This window comes from Gallus gallus, chromosome W (genome assembly GCF_016699485.2).
Source record: "Gallus gallus isolate bGalGal1 chromosome W, bGalGal1.mat.broiler.GRCg7b, whole genome shotgun sequence".
Taxonomy (NCBI): domain Eukaryota; kingdom Metazoa; phylum Chordata; class Aves; order Galliformes; family Phasianidae; genus Gallus; species Gallus gallus.
The window spans coordinates 2,374,395-2,394,615 of NC_052571.1; the positions used below are offsets into that span (position 1 = coordinate 2,374,395).

The 20,221-nt window shown below is 45.5% G+C and overlaps 1 protein-coding gene across 1 annotated transcript in view; it reads right to left on the minus strand.

Annotated features, from left to right (window-relative positions):
• The window catches only part of ATP5F1AW (ATP synthase F1 subunit alpha W chromosome), a 68,463-nt gene that overhangs the window by 23,293 nt on the left and 24,949 nt on the right, over window positions 1-20,221 (minus strand). The gene's annotated exons all lie outside the window — the stretch shown is intronic.

Below are 20,221 nucleotides of genomic sequence, written 5' to 3' on the forward strand. Positions count from 1 at the left end.
GTCCAGAGGAGTGATTCCGAGATCCAGGGCATCCAGAAGGAGAACTGAGACCCCCAATAAGATCACGGTCACCAATGCCAAGGAGTGTAGGAAATCAGCGGGAGAAATGCGACGACCATAGTAGATGATCAGCAAATCTCGTTTATTGTTTCAGCTGCGTGTACATTTATAGTGTGGATAATAGGCTCATACATATTGCTAAAGTGGAGCTCAGAATTGGCTCGCTCGTCAGTGTCAACTACGCCTATCTTTGTGCTCTGTAGTTATCTCTCAGCAAACACTCTCTTACAGACTTCTCAAAACACTGTTGCTAGCTTTCTCCATCGGCATCCTGTTTTGTTCCTTGTTCTCATACCTGACCTTGCGCGTAACAAGGTTGCTTAACCAGCTGCACAGTGTCTGCATGGCTTTTCTCAGTCAGCCAGTCATCAATAAATCTCTCCACAAAGGAGGGTAACAAGAAGTTCTGAAAGAGTAGGAGGTGAGCAAGACATTCTTACCATTACTGATCGATCTCTGAAAATGAATGAAATTTGAGGTCTGAGAAAATACTTTTCACGCCACCCAAATGAGCCTATTGTCAACTGGTTACTTTGATACTTTGATGTTGGGACAGTGGGGCCAACAGTGTGTGGTTAGATAGCAGAGAAGCTCGCCAACTGGGTGGCATTGCGAGGGACTCAGCCATTGACAGAGATATTAGTACATGCCAGAATGGGTCCTTCACCCTCTGGAAGCGGATGTTGCTAGCCGTGAAAGAAAGATACCCCTCCAAAGATTATCTGATGCCTGAGAAAAAGAAATGGATTGACATGGAAAAAGGCATCCGTTATTTGAGAGAATACGCTGTGGTGGAAATGTTACATAGTCCTAGTTTCATTCCTGACGAGCCAGACCAGGAGCATGATCCTGAGAGAGTCAGGTGTACACCAAATATGTGGCATATATTCACAAAGACTGCACCAGAAAGGTATGCCAGTACATTTGCAGCAATGTATGGCAGAGGGGAAAGAAGACCCCTTGTAAATGAGCTGATTAATAAACTTCAAGACTTGGAGTTACATTTAACCCCTCTATAAGCTTGTGTTTCAGCCATTGCAAAAGTAGCTGAAAAACTAGAAATAATGGAGACCAATAAAGAAGATATAATAGACGAAATATCTACCGTGCTTAATGCTGATGGATCCATGGTGGCATCAGATATATCTGATGGGGACCAGGATTCCCAAAACATCCTACTGGAGGGTCTGATCAAACTGGTTCCCTTCGAACCTGCATCATCCATCGTCTCAGCTATCAAAAGAAGATGTCTTCCTGCTTGTGCAAGTAACAAGAGAAAGACTACATCACATTTTGCGTTGTGGCATTACCTACGTGATCATGGAGAAGATATGAAGAAGTGGCATAAGAAACCCACTTCTGCACTTCAAGCACGGGTAAAAGAATTACAAGACAGATCAACCACCAAGGTGAACTTCTCCAAAAAGGTGATTGCTCCAGTTGCTGTGGGACACGGCAATAGCTGTAAGAACAACAGAGGTAACAAATAGAGGGGCCCTGCCCTCAGCCAGGGGGGGAAAGGGATAATAGAGCGTACTGGACTGTGTGGATTAGATGGCCTGGCACATCAGAACCACAGAAATATAAGTCCCTGGTGGACAGTGGTGCACAGTGCACTCTAATGCCCTCAAGTCACCAAGGGACAAAATCCATTTATATTCATGGGGTGACTGGGGGTTCCCAAGAGTTCACTGTGCTGGAGGCCGAAATAAGTCTCACTGGTAAAGACTGGCAAAAGCACCCTATTGTGACTGGTCCAGGCGCTCCATGTATACTTGGTATTGATTACCTCCGAAGGGGATACTTTAAGGATCCCAAAGCGTATCGATGGGCCTTTGGAATAGCTGCTGTAGACACAGAAGGTGTTAAACAGTTGTCTGCATTGCCTGGCTTATCAGAAGATCCATCTGTTGTGGGATTGCTACGAGTAAAAGAGCAACAGGTACCGATTGCTACAAAAACGGTGCACAGACGGCAGTATCGAACCAACAGGGATTCCTTGCTCCCCATTCATAAGTTGATTCGTCAACTAGAGTGTCAGGGAGTGATCAGCAAAACTCACTCACCTTTTAACAGCTGCATATGGCCAGTGCGTAAAGCCAGTGGAGAATGGAGGCTGATGGTAGACTACCGTGGCCTGAATGAAGTCACACCCCCGAGTGCTGCTGTGCCGGACATGTTAGAACTCCAATATGAATTGGAGTCAAAAGCAGCCAAGTGGTATGCCACCATTGACATCGCTAATGCCTTCTTTTCCATTCCTCTGGCCACAGAGTGCAGGCCACAGTTTTCTTTCACCTGGAGGGGTGTTCAGTATACCTGGAATTGTTTGCCCCAGAGGTGGAAGCACAGCCCAACCATTTGCCAAGGGTTGATCCAAGCTGCACTGGAATACAGAGCACTTACAGTACATTTATGACATTATTGTGTGAGGCAACTCAGCAAGGGAAGTTTTTGGGAAAGGAGAGCAAATAATCCAGATCCTTCTGTGTGCTCGTTTCGCTATTAAACAAAGCAAAGTCAAAGGACCTGCCGAGGAAATTCAGTTTCTAGGTATAAAGTGGCAAGATGGAGGCCATCACATCTTGACAGATGTGATCAACAAAATCACTGCCATGGATATATATATATATATATATATATATACTAACAAGCAATAAGTAAAATGCATCACACACACATCTATATACATAAATATACATACAAATACTGACTGCACTCCCCAAGGTGATATAATCAACCTGCCACCCCTCCCCATATTTATACTTTTGCCATCACTCTTCCTCCCAGAGAGGTTTCATCCTCTTGGCTTGTGTAATTGTAGCGCATGTATCACAGTCATGAATAGCCTGTGCAATAGCATCCATAGTTAAGTCCACCCCTCGGTCTCTAGCCCATTTATATGTTGCATCTCTTCCCTGACAACCCGAGGTTTCGTGGGCCCACCGAGCTAGAAATACTTCACCCTTGTTCTGCCAGTCCAAATGTATTTGAGCCACCTTAATTTTGGCAGCTTGATCTACCTGATGGTTATTTTTCTGTTCTTCAGTAGCCTGACTCTTGGGTACATGAGCATCTACATGGCGCACCTTTACAACCAAATTCTTTATTCGGGCAGCAATGTCTTTCCACAGTTCAGCAGCCCAAATAGGTTTACCCCTCCGCTGCCAGTTATTTTGTTCCCACTGCTGTAACCACCCCCAGAAGGCATTTGCACCCATCCATGAGTCAGTTCAAAGATAAAGCATTAGCCACCTCTCCCGTTCGACAACATCTAAGGCCAGTTGGACAGCCTACTGCCTCCCTGTCACGGACATAGATTTCTATAGATTGATCTAGATAACTCCATGACAGGTTTTGGTGGAGAATGCGGGCAATCTGAAGCTTTTAACATTAGCAGAGAAAAGAAACAATTCATTTAAGTCGGAGACTGTGAGACTGCAAGGCATTGCTATTGTGTCCTTCAGAGATTAGATTATAGTCTGGGCAGTCAGCCAATCTCTGGACACTGTACCGAGTGGTGTTTTTTTGTTTGTTTGTTTGTTTTTCCCTCACTTTTGGCAGCTAATGGCTATGAGTCTGCTCTTTAGTGTAGCAGTGCTGTTTAATGGACTAAAAACAATTATGATCTTGGGAAATTGTTGGCCTATAATTAACATCATGATTTCTTGTTGTGGAACTGTGTTCATATATAACCACATAAGGGCACTGATGGAGACACCTGTCTGGTGCTTTTATGCAATGTGGTATAATATGAATTTTGACACTTACATCCCAGATGGAATAGCTAATTTTACAAACAATTACAAAACAGATCAATCAGCATTGTAGTTGCTCCAGTTACCACAGGTAATGAATAGAGGGGCCCTGCCCTCAGTCAGGGTGGGGAAATTGATAATAGAGTTTATTGGACTGTGTGGATTTGATGGCCTGGCACATCAGAAGCACAAAAATATAAGGCACTGGTGGATACTTGTCATGGTTTTATGATTTTTGGTTATCGGTATTCCACATCATAACATCATGCTGGGAGTTTAAGAGCAAATGCTCTAGTTCTGGGTACTTGTCCAGAAGAGAAGAACAACTACGTTCCCCAGAAGACTGTTCGAGTACTGTTATCATTCCTGCTCAGGGAAACAGATAAAAGGTCTGTAGGTCACCGGAACTGGGTCTTCTTCTCATCTCGTCGTGCTCATTTTCGGATCGTCTCACTGCTGCTCCCGACTGCACGCAAGGCTTCAGTATTAGTGTAAGGCCTTTAGCTCTCGGACAATCCTTCTCTCAATTATATTTGATTTTATTAACAATTATATTGAATTATATTCTATTACAGTGCGTTATCGTGCATTCCGATACTATATTTAGTAAATTAGTTTGTTTCTCCTCAGATCATTGCTGCTGTTTTTTTAATTATCCTTCTTTTTGGGGGGGTCCCCTGTTTCCCTTTTCCGGAGGCATGGATTTTGCAAAAAAATCCCTCCGCCCTACTAGTCCGGAACTGGGCCAGACCAGCCCATAAAACGTCGACAATACCGGTGCACAGTGCACTCTAATGCCCTCGAGTCATGAAGGGACAGAATCAATCCATATTTCTGGAGTGACTGGGGGCTCTCAAGAACTGACTGTGTTGGAGGCCGAAATAAGCCTCACTGGTAAAGACTGGCAAAAACACCCTACTGTGACTGGCCCACGGGCTCCATGCATACTTGGTATCGATTACCTCAGAAGGGGGCATTTCAAGGATCCCAAGGGGTATCGATGGGCCATTGGAATAGCTGCTGTAGATACAGACAACACAGAACAGCTGTCTGTTTTGCCTGGCCTGTCAGAAGATCCGTCTTTTGTGGAGTTGATACGAGTAAAAAGCAGCAGGTACCGATTGCCAGAAAAACGGTGCACAGAAGGTAGTACCACACCAACAGGGATTCCTTGCTCCCCATTCATAAGTTGATTAATCAGCTTGAGAATCAGGGAGTGATCAGCAGAACCCACTCACCTTTTAACAGCCCTATATGGCCAGTGCATAAAGCCAGTGAAGAGTGGAGGCTGACGTTAGACTACCGTGGCCTGAATGAAGTCACACCCCCAGTGAGTGCTGCTGTGCCGGACATGCTTGAACTCCAGTATGAACTGGAGTCAAAAGCAGCCAAGTGGTATGGAACTGTTTGCCCCAGGGGTGGAAACACAGCCCAACCATTTGCCATGGGTTAATCCAAACTGTATTGGAACAAGGCAGTGCTCCCGAACACCTGCAATACACTGATGATATTGTTGTGTGGGGTGATACAGCAGAGGAAGTTTTTGAGAAAGGAGAGCAAATAATCCAAATTCTTCTGCAAGCTGGTTTTGCTGTTAAGCGAAGCAAAGTGAAAGGACCTGCCCAGGAGATTCAGTTCCTAGGTATAAAGTGGCAAGATGGGCGCCATCACATCCCAGCAAATATGATCGATAAAATCACTGCCATGTCTCCGCCCATTAATAAGAAAGAGACACTATCTTTTCTGGACATAGTGGGCTTTTGGAGAATGCATATTCCTAACTATAGCCTCATTGTAAGCCCCCCTTTATCAGGTGACACGGAAGAAGAATGATTTTACATGGGGTCCTGAACAGCAGCAGGCTTTTGAGCAGATTAAACAGGAGATAGTCCGTGCCATAGCCCGGTGTCCAGTATGGACGGGACAGGATGTAAAAAACATCCTCTACACTGCTACTGGAGAAAAAGGTCCCACCTGGAGTTTGTGGCAAAGAGCCTCAGGAGAGAGACCCATGACTGACCCCTGGGATTCTGGAGTCGAGCGTAGAGGGGGTCCGAAGAGTGCTACACTCCAACTGAGAAGGAGATCTTAGCCGCGTAGCTTCTAACACCCTAGCCCATGGGATAACTCCATGTAGGTCCCGGAAGAGATCAAAGTTGGCTCTCCTAAAGTCCAGAGTAGCAATTCTACTTTTTGATTTGCTGCTTCCACTCAAGATCTTGAACTCCACCATCTCATGATCACTACATCCCAAGCTGCCACCGACCTTCACTTCCCTAACAAGCCTATCCTTATTAGTAAGAACAAGGTTCAGTAACACCCCACCCCTTGTCGGTTCCTCCACCACCTGCATTAGAAAGTTATCTTCAACACATTGCAGGAACTGTCTGGACCGCGCATGCCTGGCCATGTTACTTATGCAACAAATGTCTGGATAATTGAAGTCCCCCATAAGAACTAGCACCTTGGATTGCAAGGCTACTTCCAGCTGCTTGTAGAAGGCCTCATTAGTACACCATTAGTACTCGACCTCTGAAAATGAGTGAAGTTAGAGAAAGGATTTTTTCACTACACCCAAATGAACCCAATGTCACCTGGTTACTTCAGTGTTGAGACAATGGGGCCAATAGTGTGTCATTAGATAATAGAGAAGCTCACCAACTGGGAAGCATTGCTAAGAACTCAGTCATTGACAGAGATACTAGTAGATGGCAGGATGTGGCCTTCACCCTCTGGAATTAGATGCTATTAGCTGTAAAGGAAAAATACTCCTTCAAAGATGATCTGATGCCTGAGATAAAGGAATGGACTACTATGGAAAAAGGCATCCATTCACTGGGAGAATGTGCCATGGTGCAATTATTACATGACCCCACGTTCATTCCTGATGATCCACACACAGAGCACAATCCTGTGGGAATACTTTCAAGTAAGCTGTGTGATGGCTGTGTGAGGATGACCTTGATAGGAGGAAGAGACTGCGGCTAGGAACAACTCATGACTCTGACTGGACAAGTGCCTCCATGTAGTTAAGGAGTGTTTGTGAAATGTTGTTGACATGTAAAGGCAGGTGGGAAAGTTACAAGAGAAAACTTGTGAATATATATAAGGGATGTTAGAACCTGTAATAAACGATTTGGATCGTTCACATCTGAGTCTATGCATCAGACGCTGCAAATGGCACCCACTGCGTGGGGCAAATCAAACCAAGGCTGAGCAAGCCTGGTCCGGCAGCACTGCCTGACTGAACTACGGAGAGATTGTTTCGTGTGCACCAGCACCATTCTGCAGGATAGAAGGTGAGCAGTCGGGAAGTATGGGGAGTTCGCTAATGAAGGAGCAACAAGTAAATCTCGAAATATTATGGAGAATTTTAAAGTTTCTGAATTGACCTGTATCTACCTCATTAGCTACTTTTCTTAAATGGATAAGCAAAAATGTCTCTGAGTTTCTGAAAACTGGGTTCTCTCTTGATGGAGAGCTTTGGGACAAAATTGGCACAAAACTCTGGGAGGCTTCTATTACTAAAGACAAAAGAGCTGCTAAACTTTTACCTGTTTGGTGCTAAATATCGGAAGCGCTCAAACAAATTCGGCAAGGAAGGGCAAATTCTTCCGACAATTCCCTATCGCCCTCCTCCCTACCCGCGCCGCTGCCCCTTGGCGCTGGAAGCAGCTCCTGCCCGGACCCGATCCACGACTCCCACCCAACCCCCGGCCGAGGAGAAGGAAAATCGCGACACCCTGCAGTGCTGCCGCCCACCGCCCCTACCCCGTCCCTCGCCGCGCCGCTGCGCAATCCGCACTCCCCTCCACCACGTCGCTAGCAGTGACGCTGCCGCCCTCCGCCCCGCCCACGTCGCTTATCGTGACGCAGCCTCCCTCCGCCCCCACCATTTCGCTTGCCGTTCCGCCTCTGCCGCCCGCATGTAACTTGGTTAAAGACAGTGAGGTGGTGAAGGAAGTCGATGAAAGAATATGGAATTCAGTCTGCCTTTACGTATAATCTTTTGGCTGCAATTGGTGACAGTTATGTTATGACCCCTCATGACTGGAAAATTTTGTTAGGAATGATTCTATCTCCTATGCGATATACTGTGTTTATGACTGAATACAGAGAACAGGCTACTGTCCAGACTATGAATAATTTGGCTAACTTAAATCATATTGGCATGGAGAAGCTCCTGGGGGAAGGGGCTTGGGCAACACCTCATGCCCAGGCACAGATGGATAGACAATGCTTTGAACAAGTTAAGACTTTGGTGTTACGTGCTATATATCAAATACCTGATACTGACTTGCGGAACAAACTCTATAACCACAAAGTAGTTGTAGAGCAGGTACGTTTTATTCGGCCGGCCGGGTGCAGGGGGGATAACTCCTTCCTAGCCTGCACACCGAAAGCAGGTAAACATCCCTATTTATAGAGGGAATACATGCATATTCATGGTACAAGGAGTGGTTATTACAATTGATTCCAGTACAATATTCCACACCTATTCTTCGCCCCAAACCCCACCACTAACTAATGGCCCCATATCGTTCCCATTGTTCGTGCTCAACTACTCTTAACAACCTAATAAATTAGCCTTTTATTCAATACTAATTCGTCTAATGCCTCATTTATATCAGTTAAGCAGTGGGCTGCTGAGCCCTACATTAAATTTCTGGACCATTTACAAAATACATTAAAGAGACAAGTGGAAAATCAAGCTGTTTGGGATTTTTTGCTTAAGTATTCGCAGTAGAAAATGTAAATGCGGATTTCCAACCTGAGTAATTCTATGATTCTATGATTGTCGAAAGGTTTTACAATCCTTAAAGAATGCAGGTCCATCCATTACTGTCATGATTAAAGCCTGTCAAGATGTAGGCATGGAAAGTCATAAAATGGCCTTGCTAGCAGACACGCTGACGTCTTGACTCAATGTAGGGACAGCTCAAAAAGTGAAGTGTTACAACTGTGGGGAACCCGGACATGTAGACCAGTCCCTCTCACTCGCAGGCTCTATTTCTTGGTTCGCCATGGAGAAAGCACGTGGTTCCCCTGCAGTCTACAGAGTAAGGCCTCGGTTTTGGACACTCTCTCTTTCATTTTGTTTGATTTTGTTGGATTTAGTAAATTAATGTTCCTCCTCAGATCATTGCCGTTGCTCTTTTTTTTTTTAGACCCATCTACTATCTCCTTACCCTTCTCCCCCTCCTTTTCTCTCTCTCCCGAGGCACAGGTCCTCAAGTGCTCTGCCTCATTAGTCATGGGGCCAGGATGGACCCGTTGTAAACAGCTAACACTTTTTTTTCTCCTCTCGTTTGTTTTTTTTTCTCTTCGGGCCTGTGCCCCCTGTCACAGACACAGATCTAGAGATAACTCCGTGACAAATATTGATGGAGAATGCAGGCAGACTGAACCAAATCTGAATTTTTTATTTTTTTTTTTAGAATCAGTGTGGGAATTGAATGTTGTTTCTGCATCAGAACAAGATAAGAATTTTGTTAATTTCATGGCCTCTGCTACCATTTGGGTCCTTTATTACAATTAATAGCTCTTTTCAGTGGTCTTTCTACTTTATCAGGGTTCTCTGGTAGTTTTCATTGCTCATCCTCTAGATAAACCTTCCCCAACAATGCATACTCAGTATATAAGTAAAATAATATAGACATACATATATATATATAGATAGATATATCCATAGAGATTAGGTAGATGGAGTAAGTTATAAGCACAGAGACTGAAGCTCCTGTCTGTCCAGCCATCTGAAAAACTTCTGGGCCTTCAGTTAAAGGCAAGTTAGACGTAATAGATATCTTTACAAATCAGAAACCCCTTGATGTTGGAAAACTACTAGCTTTTGGTGCTGGATAGACAGGACCTGAGTAACAGAGAATTAAAGGAGGAGAAGTTAAACAATTAACAGCATACATATATAAGCTAGTAACAACTTAAGTATAGCCAGCATGACAAAAATATATGTCACACACATTGCAAGAATATCCTGCACAAATTAAAAGGACAACTCGTGACATGCCTTAGGGAGTGCCTGAAGAACGCATTGAGGAAGATCTGGCACCCCCCCTCCATACTCTTTGTCGAACAAAGACTCTGAAGAAAATCACCATATCAGTACGAATGAGAAGGGTATTGAGACATCTTGGAGACAAATGGACTGCTACTGACTGACACCAGATAACACACGAATTAACAAGTAATTAACAAATGTAAACCTTTTGATAAGATTGTGAACTTGGAGTATCCAGCCAGTGGGGAAACGGGAGGCAAGGGGGGGGGGCAAACAAGGTACGAAAGCTGTCATATCCATGCCCATAAGCGCGCTCTCCTGCTTGTGGGACGCCCGCCATTGCAATCAGGAATAAAATCTGCTTTATCAGAGATACCATCCTGACAAAATTATTTGGATATTTCCAACATCAGGGAGTTGCAGAATGCTGTAGCAAGCTTTGATCTGCATAGATCAGATTATAGGCCAGGTGGTCTGTAAGACTCTAGACATGGTACCGAGTTGGTTTTTTTTTTTCCCGTCTTCCTTTCCAAGCAACTGCCAGCTATGAATCTCTACTTCATTTTAAGAGCATTGTATAAAGGATTAAATACCATTATGTTTCTTGGAACATATTGGTTTCTTATTAAGTTCATCATGTTCAGTTTCAGAGCTGCATATATGTATAAACAATTAAAGGCACTGATGGAGATACCTGCCTGGTACCTATACACCCCAGAGGGAGTGGCTAATTTAACAGACAATACAATGTTTAGACTGCTTTCCAGGTTCTCTTCTCAGTTCCTTATGCATGTTTGGAATGCCGACTCAGGGACTATGTTATCAATCACTCTGAATGTATTCCTCACAATGATAATTTGCAGTAGGTGGAGGAAGCTTTTCCCCAAACCAGAGAATGCTGAGTGGCAGGGAATATGGAGAGGTTTAGGAAAAATCTTAGAAGTGTGGGGATCACTGGTGTCATGGGATTTCAACACCTGTGGGATCCTGAGAAACTAAGCGAGTACCTGAGTCAGGGACGGTGCGGCTTAGAAAGATCTGAGGAAGAACGGCTTATTTGGGGCTTGGCTCATGCTCACTGAACTCTATATAACACTATTCTGGAGAGAGAGTTTCCAAACCAAGATCCAAACCAAAGGTGGAAGCCTCCAAGTCAAACCCGGTCAATCACAGGAAGCACCAGTAACAATATCAGTTGCCCCTGTGGAGGGGAAGAAATGGAAATGGGTGTCCTTGCGTCAAGAACAGAAAAAAGAAGCAGCAAAGGCCCTCCCCAAAACCACCATCACCGAGAAAGTCAACATAGAAAACTAAGAGACGCAAAGAGGAGAGTGAGGAGGAGGGAGTCACTGTCACCACTATTCATCGACCTCTGAAGATGACTGAAATCCACGGCTCAAGAAAGGAGTTTATACAGCACCCGAACAAAACTATTGTCACCTCATTGCTTCGCTGTTGGGACAATGGGGCCAGTGGTGTGCTTCTAGATTTTAATGAAGCTTGCCAGCTAGGAAGCATTGCCTGAGACTCAACTATTGACAGAGGAATTAGTAGATGTCTGAACAGAGTTGCCACCCTCTGGGAATGAGTGTTATTAGCTGTGAAGGAAAGATATCCCTTCAAAGACAGTCTGAAGCCTGAGATGAAAACGTGGAATATCGCTGAAAATGGTATCCAGTATTTGAGAGAAACAGCTGTGGTGGAGATGTATGATTCCCCATTTGTTCCTAACGATCCACGCCAGGACCATGGTCCTGAGAGACTTAGGAGTATACCCGATATATGGTAAAAGCTCACAAGAACAGCACTGGAAAGGTATGCCAATACACTAGTAGTAACATTTGATAGATACGAGGAACAACACAGAAGACCCCCAGTTTTTGAACTGATTATTATACTTGAAACTTTGAACAAGAATTACCTCCATCCCATGCTTCCATTTCAGCCATCTCCCACGTAACAGAAAGACTAGATAAAATGGAGAAGAAACAGGACGCTATGCTGGAGGAACTGTCTCTATTGATTAACTGTGATGAACCTGTGGCAGTATCAGAAACACCTGGTGAAGACCAGGATGATCAAAAGTCTGCTGAAGGAGCTGATCAAAGTGATTAAAGTCTCAGCTATCAAAGGCAAATGCCTCTCTGCACAAGCAAATGACAGCAGTAAACCTATGTCACGTGCTGCCTTGTGGAGCTGCTTACGTGAGCATGGAGAAGACATGAAGAAGTGGCATAAAAAACCACTCCTGCACTGCAATATGAGCACGGGTGAGAGAATTACAAAACAGACCAACCACCACTGAAATTGCTCCAGTTACTGCAGGTAATCAATAGAAGGGCCCTGCCCTCAATCGGGGGAGGGGGGGGGATAATAGAGTGTATTGGACTGTGTGGATCTGATGCCCTGGCACATCATAACCACAGGAATATAAGGCCCTGGTGAACACTGGTGCACAGTGCACTCTAATGCCCTCGAGTCACCAAGGGACAGAATCAATTTATATTCATGGGGTGACTGGGGGATCTCAAGAATTGACTGTGTTGGAGGCCGAAATAAGCCTCACTGGTAAAGACTGGCAAAAACACCCTATTGTGACTGGCCCAGGGACTCCACGCATACTTGGTATTGATTACCTCAGAAGGGGGCATTTCAAGGATCCTAAGGGGAATTGATGGGCCTTTGGAATAGCTGCTAAAGATAGAGACAACATTAAGCAGACGTCTGTTTTGCCTGGCCTGTCAGAAGATCTGTCTGTTGTGGGCCTGCTACGAGTAAGAGAGCAGCAGGTACTGATTGCCAGAAAAACGGTGCACAAAAGGCAGTACCGCACCAACAGGGATTACTTGCTCCCCATTCAGAAGTTGATTCATCAGCTAGAGAATCAGGGAGTGATCAGCAGAACCCATTCGCCTTTTAACAGCCCCATATGGCTGATGCATAAAGCCAGTGGAGAGTGGAGGTTGACAGTAGACTACCATGGCCTGAATGAAGTCACACCCCCACTGAGTGCTGCTGTACCAGATATGTTATAACTCCAGTATGAATTAGAGTCAAAAGCAGCCAAGTGGTATGCCACCATTAACATTGCTAACACCTTTTCCGTTCCACTGGCCACGGAATACAGGCCAAAGTTTGCTTTCACCTGGAGGGGCGTTCAGTGTACCTGGAACCATTTGTCCCGGGGTGGAATCACAGCCCAACCTTTTGCCATGGGTTGATCCAAACCACATTAGAACAGGGCGATACTCCCGAGCACTTACAGTATATTGATGATGTTGTGTGGGGTGATACAGCAGAGGAATTTTTTAAGAAAGGAGAGTGAATATTCCAGATCCTTCTGCAAGCTGGTTTTGCTATTAAGCGAAACAAAGTGAAGGGACCTGCCCAGGAAATTCACTTCTTAGGAGTAAAATTGCAAGATGGACGTCATCACATCCCAGCAGATGTGATGGACAAAATCACTGCCATGTCTCCGCCCACTAATAAGAAAGAGACACAATCTTTTCTGGGCGTAGTGGGCTTTTGGAGAATGCATGTTCCTAACTATAGCCTCATTGTAAGCCCCCTGTATCAGTTGACACGGAAGAAGAACAATTTTACATGGGGCCCTGAGCAGCAGCAGACTTTTGAGCAAATTAAACAAGAGATAGCCTGTATTGTGGCCCTGGGGCCAGTACGGACGGTAAATAACATCCTCTACACTGCTGCTGGAGAGAAAGGTCCCACCTGGAGTTTGTGGCAAAGAACGTCAGGAGAGACCTGAGGCCGACCCCTGGGATTCTGGAGTCGAGCATACAGGGGGTCTGAAGAGTGCTACACTCCAACTGAGAAGGAGATCTTAGCTGAGTATGAGCGGGTTTGGGCTGCTTCTGAAGTAGTCGGTACAGAAACACAACTTCTTTCTGGCACCTCGACTGCCAGTGCTGAACTGGATGTTCAAAGGAAAGGTTCCCTCCATCCTGCCTCTTTGTTCTCTGCTCCCTGCTTGTTTTACCTACAGCACTGGAGTAAGGACTTTGGTTTGGAAACTATTTTTTTCCATTTATTAGCTCGAATTCCAATTATATTTTTATCTCACTTTCCACTATTCTTTTTAGTGTAAACTAAGTTTTTCCCTTAGCTTGTTAATGCTGTTTTCCTTGTCTAGGCCTATCTCCCTAACTTGTTCCTTCTCCATCCCTCCTTTCCTGGGGTGTGGCTTCCTTTGCCTCCTTGTCATGGAACTAGGCCATGTGGGGCTGAACTCTGACATTATCATATTTGTTTTTCCCCACAGCTTTACAGGTGCCTATGAGGACTCAAAGCCTTGCTCTTAAGTTACCCAAAACATTCTGTCAGAAGAGGCTTGGGGAGAACCAGGCACTTCCCCTAGAAGTTGAATCATGAGAACAGCCTTTCGCATAACTTGAGCAGATATAAGCTGAAGGACAAGAGGCTTGTGTAAATGTAAGCTCAAGAACAGAATGCAGAGAAGGCTGTGGAGTTTGTTGTCAAGTGAAGATAAAGTAGATGTCCTGTTGTTGAAGATAAGATGACAAAACAGATGCCTCAGCTCAACATAACATCAGCGGGAACCAATGTGGGCTATCCTCACTTAAATGTTTGGAAATTTACAGCGAGAATGCATCCCACAACCACCAGAGATGTTAATTATTTCTTGGAATTTCTACCTATGTCCTTGGAATGTAATGAATATGTATACACTATACCTTTAAATACGTAGTCACTGCTTCCCTCAGTGTGCATGTCAGTGGAGTGATCCTCCATGCACCCAGTGCTGTAATAGTGAATACCTGCTTGATGTAACTTATTGGCATGTCAAGTTACTTTGTCAGTTTTCTCTGCTTCGAAGTCATTAAAGCAGAACATCAGGTTACAATATCAGATGAAAATAACCCTGTGCTTACTCACCTTTCAGCAATCACTGCAGGCAAGACAAGAGTAAACAGATTTTTGGCCTGTTTATTTATTCAGGAGCTTGCAACGCATGTGGTCTATGGGTTGCAGTGTGCTGCTTTGGCAGCTCCTAGGGTGCAAAGGAGCAAACCCCTTTATTAAAGGGAATTCCTCATTTAATGCTAAGATCTAATAGGGTCCTAACAGGAAAAAACAAGAAAATGGAAGAAAAGGTTCAAGAGCAGAGGGGATTAGGAACAGTCAGAAAGATGGAACTTGCCCTTTTTCCTTGAAAGAGATCCTGAAAGAAAAAAATCATAGCCTAAATCAAGTAGCCGACCATGCATGGTGTTTGTTCATACATATGATGTGGTGATTTCTTAAGACTTTGTCCCATCAGCTCCACTCCTACAGAATCCCTACCCTACAGTGTAGCCTGGGGCAGCCCTTGTTCTCTTCAATCTCATTCTTTTTTGTTTAGCTGACCTGACCCTTCTATAATTTTTACTTCAAAAAAGGCAGCATTCTCCTTCCTCTTTCTTTCTCCCCTCAAGCAAAGTAGAGATGGGGATGTAGGGGAACTGTTAAGTAAGGGCTTGAATTGGTCATTAGGCACCTGGTGAAGGGGTGTGGCTGGCCCAGGGAGCACAGGCAGATTGCTTGCACCTGTGCTCCCCATGTGACCAGAAGGGGCAGACCCACCTTGGGCTCATATAAGGATCAGCCACTAGAGAGAGACTTTTTTTTTCTTTCAGATCTAGATTGTTTCCTGGGAACAGTGCTGTCTGTATAGCCAGAGATTCTTCTCTTCATCAGTTAGATAAGTTTTCTTTCTGTATATGCTTATTGGCTTCCCTACAAGTATTTTTACCTGGTATTGCTAGGAACCTGTCAGAAGCAGTTTTTCTTACTTATGAAAGAGAGCAGGAAGAAGTAAAACAAGCCTAAAAGTTGTATGCAGCCTGTATTCTCTTTACTGGGATGAGAAAATTGAACCTTTATTAGCAGCCCTGCACCTGGCTAGAGTTCAGAGTTTTTCTGTCTGTTTTTCTTTTTTTCCTTTTTCCTAGCAACTGATGCAGTCACTACTATGGTGCTTGGAGGCTGTTCAGAGATACCTGCCTTTTCTAAGCGCAAAATATTTCAACTTCACGTTGCAGTTTGTTTCTCCTAGTCCATCCATCAGCATCAGGTGAGTATTAGAAGAACAATTCCACTGCCACCACCTTCTCTGCCCTCCTTTCCTGCACCCTTACAAAGTAATAGGGGTGCTGTGGAAATTTCTTGGCAATGAGTGGCTGAGAAACAGTTGCCAGCTGCAAAGCTGGCTTTAATTTCCCAGGCAATGAGATAAGTATGTAGGATTTGTGTACCACAGTTTAAAGAGCTCAAACCTTGGCAGTAGTTTACTGATTTCTGATACCCTGATGAAGGCTGGAACACCAAAGGGGCAGTGAATAACCACAGTGCATTGCAGCGATAAGTGTCTATTTGGCACTTCTACATATCCAAAAGCATAGTTTACATGCAAAAGAATAAACTGCAACTTTCCTTGAGCTGGGGCTTTTCCTCTGCAGCTTAACAGCAGCAAACTGAGGGACCAGCTCCCACTCTGGAATTAGCTTAGGATTCTTTTTGACCATGGTGTTTAAGTAGTTCACAAGTGGAAAGATATTAATATAAAATTCTCAGTCCAGCACAGATTTCCTCCAGCCCTGCAGAAGCAGCTCACAAGGTCTATTTCAGCTTCATAGGGAAGGTTGCAAAGCCAAAGCACTGAGTGGCTTTCAGGCATGAGTTGGGATGAGCAGCACCAGCCAAGGGATACCTACAATCTCAGGACCATGCAGGAGGCTTTAGATCCATATGCATCAACAGCTCAGCTCCCACTAGGGTCTTGGACTGGTGCCAGGGCAAGACAAGCCCTCTAGAGTGCCACGGATCCTTCTGTGACCCTAGGTTGCGCCTCTGCTTTCCTGAGCTCCAACTCACCCAGAAGTGGTCCCAGAACCAAGCCTCCCATGTGCTGCTGCTCCTATCACTGCCCCCCTCCACCTGGTTCCACCCTACTGCAGCTATAGGAAAGCTCAATTCACACCAACCATGGTAATATGCTGTTTCTCTGCTTCAGTTCTGAGGCAGGGACAATTAAGATAGACTAGCACTGTTAAAGAAAAACCACAAAAAAACAGAACAACACACCACTATTTCACACTTAGCTGCTGACCCAAGGGCTCTGCCATGCAGTTGTTTGAGATTTCTAGCAAAAGGAAGGGTTGCAGGGATTTCACTTTCAGTGTTCATGGCTGCAGTTTCTGCCCCGGTAGCAGCGTTATGTCTGTCTCAGATCTGAAAGGTCTGGGTTTCAAGTCAAGGTTTTTAAGCTTCTAGTAATCAGACCACTTGCAAACATTTAAAAAAAAAAAAAAAAAAAAAGCTCTAAAAATCTCAAATTGTAGAATCATAGAATGGCCTGGATTGAAAAAGACCATAACGATCATCTAGTTTCAACCCCCCTGCTGTGGGCAAGGTTGCCAACCACTAGACCAGGCTGCCCAGAGCCACATCCAGCCTGGCCTTGAATGGGGCCTATGGATGGGGCATCCACAACCTCCTTGGGCAACCTGTTCCATTGTGTCACCACCCTCTGAGTGAAAAACCTCCTAATATCGAACCTTAAACCTCCCCTGTCTTAGTTTAAAACCATTCCCCATTGTCCTATTGCTATCCACCCTTGTAAACAGCCATTCTCCCTCCTGTATATACGCTCCCTTCAAGTACTGGAAGGCCACAATGAGGTCTCCCTGGAGCCTTCTCTTCTCCAAGCTAAAAAAGCCCAATTCCCTCAACCTTTCTTCATAGGAGAGGTGCTCCAGCCCTCTGATCATCTTAGGGGCCCTCCTCTGGACCCGCTCCAAGAGCTCCACGTCCTTCCTGTACTGGGGGCCCCAGGCCTGGATGCAGATGGATCCTCACAAGAGCTGCGTAGAGGGGGACAATCATCTCCCTCTCCCTGCTGGCCACCCCTTTTTTAATGCAGCCCAGAACACAGTTGGCCTTCCAGGCTGCAAGCGCATACTGCTAGCCCATGTCAGGCTTCTCGTCCACTAGGACCCCCAAGTCCTTCTCTGCAGGGCTGCTCTCTAGGAGATCTTTCCCCAGTCTGTATAAACACCTGGGATTGCCCCAACCCAAGTGCAACACCTTGCACTTGGCCTTATTGAACCTTGTTAGTTTCTCATGCGCCCACTTCCCCAGCCTGTCCAGGTCCCTCTGGATGGCTTCCCTTCATTTCAACCTATCAACTGCACCTCTCAGCTTGGTGTCATCTGCAAACTTGCTGAGGGTGCACTCGATCCCATCATCTATGTCATTGATGAAGATGTTGAAGAGCACCGGTCCCAAGACTGACCCCTGAGGGACACCGCTTGTGACCGGCCTCCACCCTGTCACAGAACCATTAATCACAACCCTTTGTCTGTGTCCAGCCAACCAATTCTTAATCCACCAAACAGTCCACCCTTCAAATTCATACCTCTCCAATTTAGAGAGAAGGATGTGATGAGGGACCATGTCAAAGGCTTTGCAGAAGTCCAGGTAGATGACATCCATCATTCTTCCCCCATCCACCAAAGCCGTCACTTCATCATAGAAGGCCACCAGATTGGTCAGGCAAGATCTACCCTTGGCGAAGCCATGCTGGCTGTCTTGGATCACCTCATTGTATCTTATGTGCCTTAACATAGCTTCTAGGAGGATCTGCTCCATGATCTTCCCAGGCACAGAGGTGAGGCTCACTGGCCTGTAGTTCCCCGGGACTTCCTTTCTCCCTTTCTAAAAATAGGAGGAATGTTTCCCTTTTTCCAGTCACCGGGGACTTCACCAGACAGCCATGATTTTTCCAATATGATGGAGAGCGGCTCGGCAACCACATCAGCCATCTCTTTCAGAACCCTAGGATGGATATCATCCAGCCCCATGGATTTATATACCATCAATTGCATGAGGAGGTCTCAGACGTTCCACCATTACAGTGGGACGGAATCCACTCCCCACACCCTCACCTACAGGTTCAGGGTCCTGGCAGACATGGGAAGCCTGACCACCAGTGAAGACTGAGGCAAAGCACTCATTGAGTACCTCAGCTTTTTCTACATCTGAGGAAGCCAGCTCCTGTAGGAAATCAGCGGGAGAAATGCGACGACCATAGTAGATGATCAGCAAATCTCATTTATTGTTTCAGCTGCATGTACATTTACAGTGTGGATAATAGGCTCATATTGCTAAAGTGGAGCTCAGGATTGGCTTGCTAGTCAGTGTCAACTACGCCTATCTTTGTGCTCTGTGGTTATCTCTCAGCAAACACTCTCTTACAGACTTCTCAAAACACTGTTGCCGGCTTTCTCCATCAGCATCCTGTTTTGTTCCTTGTTCTCATACCTGACCTTGCGTGTAACAAGGTTGCTTAACCAGCTGCACAGTGTCTGCATGGCTTTTCTCAGTCAGCCAGTCATCAATAAATCTCTCCACAAGCTCCCCATTACCTTTCATCAGATACAGAGAGAACACCCTCCTTGGCTTGTCTCCTCCTGCCTATGTACCTGTAGAACCCCTTCTTGTTATCTTTCACATCCCTCGCCAAGTTAAGCTCCATCTGCGCCTTGGCTTTCCTAATCCTCTCTCTACACACACAGACTACAGCCCTGTATTCCTCCCAGGCTACACAACCCTGCTTCCACTTCCTGTACATTTCCCTCTTTTCCCTCAGTTTAAGCTGCATCTCCTTGCTCAGCTATGTCAGTTGCCTGCCTCCCCTGCTCAACAACTTCTGCTTGGGGATGGAGAGCCGTTGCACTCTCAGAAGGGTGTCCTTAAAGAGCTGCCAGCTCTGTTCTGTACCCATGCCCTTAAGGTCAGTTTCCCAGGGGATCCCATCCAGCAGTTCCTTGAGCAGCCGGAAGTTTGCTGTCCTGAAGCACAGGGTCCTAACTCTGCTTTTTGCCAGGCACTAGCAAAACAAATTTTCAGTCGCCCCCCCCCCACATACATGCTTTCCATCTGATCTGATTGCACTGGAAGGGTGCACTTCAAGACAGGCAGGTACACCCAAGTGGGGCTGAGACAGAAACAGAGCAGTACAAAGTAGCCAGGGTCAAAACACTCAGGACAGCACACAGTTGTCACCATCAGCGCTGTGACAGCTACACATCAGAACTATGGCACTGCTTGGCACCACCTGCACATGGGAGTCAGTTACAGCAGTGCTGACAAGGATGTCACTGGAAACAGCGTAGTGAATACTTGCACCAAAAGAGGGCCCAAATCCCACAGTCTTTACTAGGAATCACCATGACCCACACACTGTTTCTCTGCTTCACAGCACCACGCATCTCAGCTACATGTTGTAATACCATGATCTCGTACCTCATGTAAGCCCCACTCACTGTATCAACGAAGAAGTCAGGAATAGAATAGATGCTGAGGTATA